The 9,511-nt window shown below is 42.4% G+C and overlaps 1 pseudogene; it reads right to left on the reverse strand.

Moving 5' to 3' along the window:
* Window positions 1–2,768: 2,768 nt before the first annotated feature.
* Window positions 2,769–4,117, reverse strand: LOC142424614 (putative ATP-dependent RNA helicase DDX47; annotated as a pseudogene).
* Window positions 4,118–9,511: the final 5,394 nt, after the last annotated feature.

Genomic DNA, 9,511 nt, shown 5'->3' on the forward strand with positions numbered 1-9,511 from the left:
AACAATTCAGGCTCTGGCATCAAATTCCTTGTCTCCATGCCTTCTCAGGCCTTTCTTAGATGCCTGATCTGCACAGCTTTTTGTCTGCTTCCTCATCTATAAAATAGGGACAATAACATACCTACCTCACTGAGTTTTTGTGACGATCAGATTACATAAGCCACACGAAATACTTAGAACACTACTAGCACATACACCTCAATACAGTTTAGCTACTTACCAGAGGAGAACAGAAAGCCCACCGTACCTAATCTGAGTATAGACTAGAAGACTTCCTCTCAACAGCTCGTCGATTAAATCCTACACATTCTTATCAGGAAAATGAACCAAGTCAAAGCTCCTGCTGTGGCGTCAGTTATAACTCATAGTGATCCTACAATTGGTTCCCAGAGTTGGGATCTTTATGAAAGCACACCACCACATCTGACCCCGAAGACTCCTTACCAAGAAAACAGGATTGGAAAGCTGCTTCCTGTCTTACCAGGAAAACAGGATTGGAAAGCTGCTTCCTGGGCTAGAACTTCCTCATGGAATTCTCACTCTCCCTCGGGGAATTTACTTCCCAACTGAGCTCGCCTGGGGTCTCACTGATAAGAATAAAAGGGATTTTCAAACAAGGAATCCAGTCAAAATCTCACATTTTATAGGTGGACTACTGAGGGCTTGGAAAGATAAAATAACTTGTCTAGTATCCCACAGCTAGGAATAACCCGACATTAATATCCAGAGCACAAAATTAAAGGTAAACACTCTTTCCATTATCATGGAATCCTAGAGAATTAGAAGATGCTGTCAGGGAAAAGATAAGTTCTCAGTCATTTGCTAAATAGTTAAATGGTGCACACCTTCTAAACCAGGTCAACTAAAGGCATCTTTGAAGCATTATTCATCTGCAAAATGTCGCTGAGGTCATATTACAGCACCCATGGCCGCCAGATACGGCTGCATAGGTCCGTGCGACAGCTTTTCAATGGAGGCCTCAAGGAGCGTATCATCGGAATGCCCACCTCTGAAGCTGTGGGCCGGTGGGCGGGATGATATTCCTCCCGCTCAATAAAAACCTAGGTTGTAGAAAAGCTAGTGTTATAATAGTATTTCATCCATTCGGCAGCATTCTTACTGCAGTTAGAAAAAAGAAAGTGTCTTACTCCTGGGACACTTTTCTGATTGAGTTGCTGACTATAATATGCCTTCGTACCAAATATGAAACCATCTTGCAGAAATATGCTGATGCTGGCCTAGGTCCTGCTGCTGGTAAGTGGCTGTGAGTTCTAATAGCCGGTCACAGATACTGGCCACTCATATTGGCTTTGCTAAGGCCCTCTTAATATCTTTCCCAGTTTCAAAAGGCTACAAGATCTTGTGATTTTTAGGTTTATATTGTGCATTGTATCTGTTTATGAGGTCTGCCAGGTCCATTAGAGAGTATTATAGTCTGCATGTGAAATAAAAAATTATCATCTTAAAATAGACTATCATATTGCACCTTCTCATAAAGTACAAGTACCTTTTCATGTGGAGCCTGTGAATTACAATAATAACCATTATCAATATGCAATTACTTTTGTTACCTTGGAACATATTGACTTTCATTTATTTAAAGATAGTATATTCGTATTCATTGAGGTAAACTGTGGGTATGATTAAACATGGATGCCTGTCTTACACTAAGAGATAAAATAAAAAAATGCAATCAGCGCTTTGCACTGCTAAAAATAGTTTAGATTAAATTAAGAAAATTGAATTTTAGCTCATTTCAAACACAATTGCAAATGAGTATAAGGAAATAAAACCAAAACTTAGATAACGGCTATGCCAATATTCACGGTACCAAGAATGGGCACGCTGGAGGGACAGTGTTTCAGGAAAAGCATCCATGGCTGTGTTGAGTGAATGGTTGTCGTCTGTATTTCAGCATGTAGCGGAAGCTGGTTAAGCAGTAATAGAACATAATTGGATACAACGCTATATGCTGTTTGAATAATAACTAAGGGGTTTATTGGGTACATGTTTCCAAATACCCAAAACTTAAAGATTAATATTATATGATTTATTTTTAATGCTCTAACTGATTAAGCAATCTGTTGAATCAGCTGATTAATTTTCCGAAGATTCTTTTCTGGAAAGCAAAATCAAAACTAGGAATTATCATACACAGAAATGTAAAAAACAAACCAAAATCAAGGATTAGTTTAGTGTAATTAATTTATATCATCATAATGTCTACAAAATAACCTTACTTTAATGGTATCATCACAACTACTATATTACTCATTAAACATAAGTTTTAAAGCGTTTTCTTAGAAACACCTCTAATTCATGGGCTTATTTTTTCTTTTAAAAAATATGTAAATTTATTATTTCACATCAGCGCTAATAAAGCACGAGCGGGGAAGACTTAAATATCACCATTTTATAGCTGTAGCCAAGGTATATCCAGGATGACAGATAAACGGGATCCTCCTCTGTAGAACTACAGCTCACTGGCTTCATCGCCAGTCCTTGGCTTGTGGTAGAAAATGGTAACGGGCGTGAAGCGTAGGAGGTGCACATCTATTCCAGGACCGGAGAGCCGAGGGAGCCGAGGGTGACGCACTCCACAGTCCGAGCTCAGCAGGCAGGCCTCTGCGGGCACACACTCCCACCGAGCAGGGGACGAGCAGTGGGTTCGCTGAGCAGCCGGGAGGCCGCTGCAGGCGGCTGTGCTTTCTTCAGGGCCCATGACAGAGCGCACAGCACACGGCAACCCTGAGTCTTCACCACCGTGACTAACGGCATCTCCGTCTTTTCACTGTCCCTCCAGCCACTTTGTCCCTGCCACCCATGGCACCCTCTGGGTCATCGTTGTCCCCAGCATCCTGTCGTGCGCGTTTCTTCGTTTCTCCATGCTCCCTGAGCTCCACTCAGGCAAATTGTTGGGCTTCATCACACGTTATGGCAGCACCATCACCTCTTCATCTGCATGACAAAAGGTAATCGACTTTCCCGACCACCTGTCCGATGGATGTAATCCATTCCCATGGATCCATGGGAATGGGTGGCAATGTCAAAGTTGGCTACAACAGCCACATGGGCGTGTCTAAGCCTCAGCAGGCGACTTCAGTGGCTAGGAGAAGGGAACGCGCTTTCGCCTTGAATTTGTTAGGGGATCCTAGGCACTTGTTCTGGCTCCTCTGTCCGTGAGGGGGTGGCAGTGGCCCCAAGGTTCCGGAGGAGCAGAGCCATTCTCTGAGTATTGTTGCAGGTGCTGCAGAATCTCATGAAGGGGTTCCCAGCCAACTCGTTTAGGATATAGACCAGGTAGGTACCCTTGAACTTGGAGGGAATAAAAGGGTAATATTGCTGTCATTTCTCAACCGTCTGGTATTTAGAGGAAACGGCACATTTCACGGGATTCTTCAAAGCTGCTCGCTGAAGTTTGTGCACCTTCTTGGTCAAGGTCACAGAGAAAAGAAACGTTTTTCGGTCTCAGGGGATCACTTTGAGGATCTTCTCAACCTGTCTCAAAATCCATATTCAATATTCTGTCAGCTTCGTCCATGGCCAAGTACGTATTTGAGAGCTCTTCACTTGAAACCTTTTGGGATAAGAGTTGTATGAGCCCCTAATAAAAAGATTTTTAAAATTTTAAAAAGAAACCTTTTGTATTTTCCAAATGGTCAATCAGTCGACCAGGTGTTGCTCTCACCACGTGCGTTGTTTTCGCCAGGGCCAGCGATTGGGGCATTGAATCAATTCCACCTCCAATCACGGCAGTTGGTACCCCAATGGAGGAGCTCAGAGCTTCAAGCTGCTCTGAGATCTGCAAGGCAACTCCCACATCGGGGTGAGACGCAGAGCAAACAAACGCTGGGGCGTCTCCAGTAGGGCATTCAGAATGCGCAGAGCAAAGGCCCCATTTTCTCAGAGAACGTTTCTGCCAGTCCAATGATACCACCACCTTGTAAAGCCAAAGGACTAGCTTCCACCTGGATCTTTGTGGGCTTCTTCCAGCCTAGCTGCTCACAGGCTTCGCACAACACATCTGTCACACCAGATCTTTAAATGTTTTAGCGTCCTCCTCCAGCGCCAGCCCGGGTGCTTCAGTCGGAGAATCGTGCTCCGGGGGCGCCGCCATTCCGTCCAAGGATTCGGGCCTCCTGGTTTTTAAAAGCAAAGTTGCCCCTACCCCACCCCTCATTCCATGAATAATGTTGTCCTCTCCCGCACTCCTGGTCTCCATCTCAAGACTATTAAGGACCCCTTGGTCCCAAAGGCTAATGCCAGTTTTTTTCTCGGCAGGGTTTCCTGTCGCAGGCATAGTGTGGTGGCTTCATGGGTAGAGCAAACAAGTCACGTTCAGGGAAAGTATGGAGTTTCTAGGGAGAGGAAACATTCTACAGCATCAACATTAAATAGTTGAAAGGTATTCCATGTGTGATATTTAGCCCGCCCCCACCACACACAGGAATGCTATTGGTCTAGGATGACGTTGAGAGGATTGAGCAGTATTTGTTAGCATGTGAATTACATTACACTTTCACTGTCAGAGAAGTTGTTTCATCTAAAATTCTCAACCTTATTCACTAAGAAAAAATGACTCAGACTTACAGAAATAAATGTAACTGACATCTAATTATCTCATAACTTTTCTTCTGTTATCAATGTATTTCTTGAAGCCATGTATTATTTTATAGAAGTTAGGAAATAAAAGTGCATTTTTACTAACTAGTCTTACTCTCTTTTTTTTAAAAGTATGTATCTTTATCTCACGGGGTCAAAACAAAGTGCACCTGCCCCTCTAGACTAAATTCTGTATATACATCACTGCCCTGGTGGACTACAGGATAAAAGCAAGAGGTGGTCGTTTCCTTCACCAAATTATATAATGATATTTCTTTGTAATGGATAATGTGAATTGGTCTACTCCATTTCCAGTCTGACCTTCTTCTCACTAACTAGGTGAAAATGATATTTCACAAATTTCCTTGTAGCTGCATTTTTACTGTGAATTAGAATGTATGAGATTTGGAAGACTAAGATGAGACAAGAGTCCTCTGCCTTAACTTTCAACTCTTCCCAAACCCTGGAACTGTTGAGGATTTTTTCTGCCAAGTTCAGCAGGGTCCCCTCGGCATCTTCCTAAAGGTTTAAAGGTGCAGTGAATATTCAGCCGTCGATCCCATAAGGATTGATTCTGGCTCTCAAGCTCTGAATCACAAGGTGAAACCCTTAGGCTGGAGGGCATTTTCAAGGATGCAGTTGTCCTAGGAGGCAGCGGTGCTTCTTGTGGGAGACATTCTGGAATCCAGTTTAATGGAAACTCAGGTCAGATTTCTGCCTTTGTTACATCTGATCATTGGAGCATGGCCAGTGGACACATCAATGAGAATATTAATATTTTCCATATAGCTTCAGCACCAATTATACATATACTTAAATATAGTTTTACAATTAAATATATAGGTACAAATATAAATATAGTTGTACTACATATTTGTGTATATATATTAGTTTATTTATATATATATGGTATTCTTTTAATAATGAGAACTATGTTGAGGGGATGTCATGCCCTGAAGCTCCGTCTCAACCTTTCTGTGGCTGCTGTTAGAATGGTTTCTCTCTGTCCTTCATTTTCCTCTGTTTCCTGTTTCTGATGGCCTGTAAACCTCCCCACATCCAAGTAATTTTTATTCCATCTCCATAGCATTGCATTTTTCTTCACTAGGTAGGTTATCATAAAAAATTGTAAAATGAATTTCTTGTTGAATTTATTGAATACTTTATCTCTCAAATTAGAGAATTGAGGTTTCATACCTCTCCCTAAAGCACTTATGTGTTCTGTATTTTAACTCTTGATAAGGAAAAGTCTTTCCATCATTTCTCAAACCCACTAGAAGTGAAATGTGATAGTAATTTTTATATCATACGTCCATTTGGAACCACTCCTAACTTTGAAGAACTGAAAAAGAAAGGTCATTCTTAAATCCAGTTTATAAAAATTATATTTAGTGTTGACAACAAATTTCTTAACAACCGATACTTTAATTACTTTTGCAGTATGCATTTGAAGGGAGGAAATGCGAAATTATGAAGTTATAAATGTATACATAAGCATCAGCAGAGTATAATTCCAATTTTAAATATAAGGAAAATGGATACGCCTGTGTATACATAGGTATAATGTTTTAAAGTCTTAGGAAAACATTGCTGTTATAAAAATGGATCTTTCCCACTAAACAGACTGCTTTGGAAAGACGAGTATAGAAGATCAAAGAGATAAACCTGACTTGAGCAGATAAAGCTTTGTCAGCTGATCCCCCTCGGATGTTTCCTGGACCCAATTTGGTTTTCAAAATTTTCTGTATTTTTGTTTTATTTTGTTTGTTCACAGTAGGGTGGATCTCAGAGGTGTGATGTCATTGGCGGTCTCCCTTTTGAAGTTGTGATAGATATCGTTCTGTGGTTTGGTACAGGAAACCCAGCATTGATGAACCTATAGGGACAGCAAGTAGAAGAAGGGTTTGGGGGAGGAGGTACAGCCGTGGGGTTGGGGGTGGGGGTTTTGGTGGGAATAGGGAGATGATGTCAAGGAGTGCTGGAAGAAAAAGACGGTTTGGAAACTGTGGTCGTAATTGTACAATCCTGCTGATGTGACTGAACTATGGAATGATAGGACACATGCATGAACTCACGCTTAATAAGAAATAAATAAACCTTACCTTGTCTGAGGAAAATAAATGGATTTGTTCCTCACATAAGGAAAGATGTGCCCATCAATACATGCAATAGCATCCCCATGACATTGACATGACTTTGTTGGTAACCTAGCCAAGTTGACAAAGTGTTCAACAATAGAAAACAAAACCAGAAAATGTTTTGCAGGAAGAACAGAGACTGCTTTCAAAAGTTTTGTCTTATCTCTTCCTGGGGCCATCCGAGGCTGCAGCTCACCCTTTATTGCTCCATAATTGCTTTGATCTACTGGGTTTTAGGATATTAAACATTTTTAAATAGCCATGTCACGGTCCTTTCAGTTTAATTTCACCCTATCCCGGTAACCGTCTGAGTCCTCTTTCATCATGCAGCATTTGCTATGGGACTCACTCAGGTTCAACCCAGCAAAGTTAATTGCCAGTCAAAGTAGCTGCACCTGAGTCTTATCAGCAAATGAGCACCATGTAACACAAAGCACATCAGACTGGGCGTCTGAAGGCCCTGGCCAGGTTTCTACTGCATGACCTTCAGCAAGCTTGTCGAATCTCTGGTTCTGACTCTCCTCACCTGGAGTTCAAGGATCTTGGCATAAAGTATTCTGAACAGAGTTCCCGCCAGCAGAACAGTCGACTGCTCTTGGCCTTGTTTTCCAAATGTCAGATATAATCTACTCAGAGAAGTTACATGCTTTGGGAAGGTGAAAGTCGCTTTTGTAACAAGAGGATAACCCAAACCCATCAACCTTTACAGAAGACACATATGTTCTCTGACTGCTGCGCTTGATGCCATGAGAGGTAATCAAAATGAAAGTCCGTGCCATTGGGGAGGTTAAATCACATTACAATGACAAGGCATTAAGTGCAGAACACGATTTCTCAAAAGCCAAATTAGCAGGCATAGATCACAACCGACGAAAAGGCGTGTACAGGTGCTGAGGAAAGGCAGGGAAATGTCAGAAGGAGCTCGTCAGAAAAGGTTTCCTGGAGGTGTCTGCATTCCGAGTGAGTCACTGGAAGCAAGGTGAAGAGCAGAGACACAAAAGGTTTTGGATTGAGGAAGAATTTAGAAAGTTACAGGGGCATTAGTTAAAGCACAGGGGCAATATGCAGAGTCCCGCCCAGCAGGAGGACCCGGGAGGCATCCTGAGCAAACCGGTCAAGATGTGTTCATGCTAAGATTACCTGAGTGGAGAAGCTGAGGGTTTGCCACGCCCCTCCTGTTCTGTGACTGACCACAAATCCAATATCTCCCAACACTTCTCCAGAACATTCTTCATGGCGCTAATGAGACAGCTATCTGCTCGACCCCCAATGTCTGTTTATTTGTTGACGGGTGACTTTATTCTTTCGTACACATGATTACCATGAAGACGTCTGGCCGAACAATTTCGAGGGGTGTCAGCAAAAGACCTTGTTTATTGCATCCTCTCCATTTAATGTGGACTTTCTACAGCTCGCCTCTGCTTGACTCACCTCTCCGGGTACTGTAATCAGAACAAAACAGCCCTTGCATTGCTGTGGATACGCTCTGAGCTGCTAACCAAAAGGTTAGCTGTTCAAACCAGCCAGGCAATAAGTGGAGGAACTTAGCTTCCATAAAGATTTACAGCCTCATACAATTGCTGGGCAGTTCTCTAACCTGCAGGGTCATGGTGAGGCAGAATCCACTTGTTGGCAGTGTGGTGGGACAGAGGTAGTTAGAAAATAAACCCTTCAAAGTCTGCTGGGTCACAGCTCACCTATTTTTGCAAGTGTCTACTGGATTCATTGAATTGATCCATTCTGTTTACACCACGCTAACATATTTTTCTCCTGTGGGTGGTGGTGTTCGGCGCGATGCAATCCAGTGGGTTCCAGCCATAATGATCCTAAATAGAACAGAACCAAACACGGCGCCATCCGGCTGCACGAGACCTCCTTAAGGTGATGTTGAAAAGCAAAGATGTGATCTGGGAGACGAGGGTGTTCTCGATGCGAGCTGTGGTAAATTCAGTTGCATCACACGCATGTGAAAGTCCGAGATTGAATAAAGAAGATCAAAGAAGAATGGATGCTTAAAAACAAAACAAAACCTGTCTTGGAAGATGTACAAACAGAATGCACCTTCGAGGCAACAATGGCGAGACTTTGTCTCTTGTACTTTGGGTACGTTTTCATGAGAGACCAAACAGCATGCGTGATAAAGTAGACGGGCAGCCAAAAAGAGGAAGCCCCTGGGTAGGAAGGATCAACACCGTGACTGCAGCAATTGTAAGGATGCTGTACATTCTGCTGTACACACGGTTCTGTGGGTCAGAACCAACTCATCCACATCTAACAACAATAACAAAAGATCTAATAATGACATGGGAATAATGGAAAGGTATACAGTCAAGATTTGCACATATATTAATACTAAAAATGCTTGATGCTTTTGACTATAAATTAGGAATTCCAAAGAGATACAAAGTGTTACAACAGCCTAAGACTAATGGATGGTCACATCATGAAAAACGAAGGAGAGAAGTTCAGAGTCCTCATTCATCAATTCCTTCTAAAATGTATTGAGGAGTCACTACAATACCCCTCAAAAACAAAAACCCCACTGCTATCGGTTCCGTTGATTCATGGTGTCCCTACATTGATAGGGTTTCTGAGACTCTACATCTGAGCCTGCGACTTAGCAATGGGCAGTCCAATGCTTCTCCAAGCACTCCTAGGGTTGAGGATAGGCAGCATGGCGGTATAGTGGTGGACACTGCTGACTTCCAAGCAGATGACTCGGGTTCTCTTTCATACCAATGTAGAGCCAACCTTTAGAACCTCTGGTGGCT

This window comes from Tenrec ecaudatus, chromosome 13, assembly GCF_050624435.1.
Source record: "Tenrec ecaudatus isolate mTenEca1 chromosome 13, mTenEca1.hap1, whole genome shotgun sequence".
NCBI lineage: Eukaryota > Metazoa > Chordata > Mammalia > Afrosoricida > Tenrecidae > Tenrec > Tenrec ecaudatus.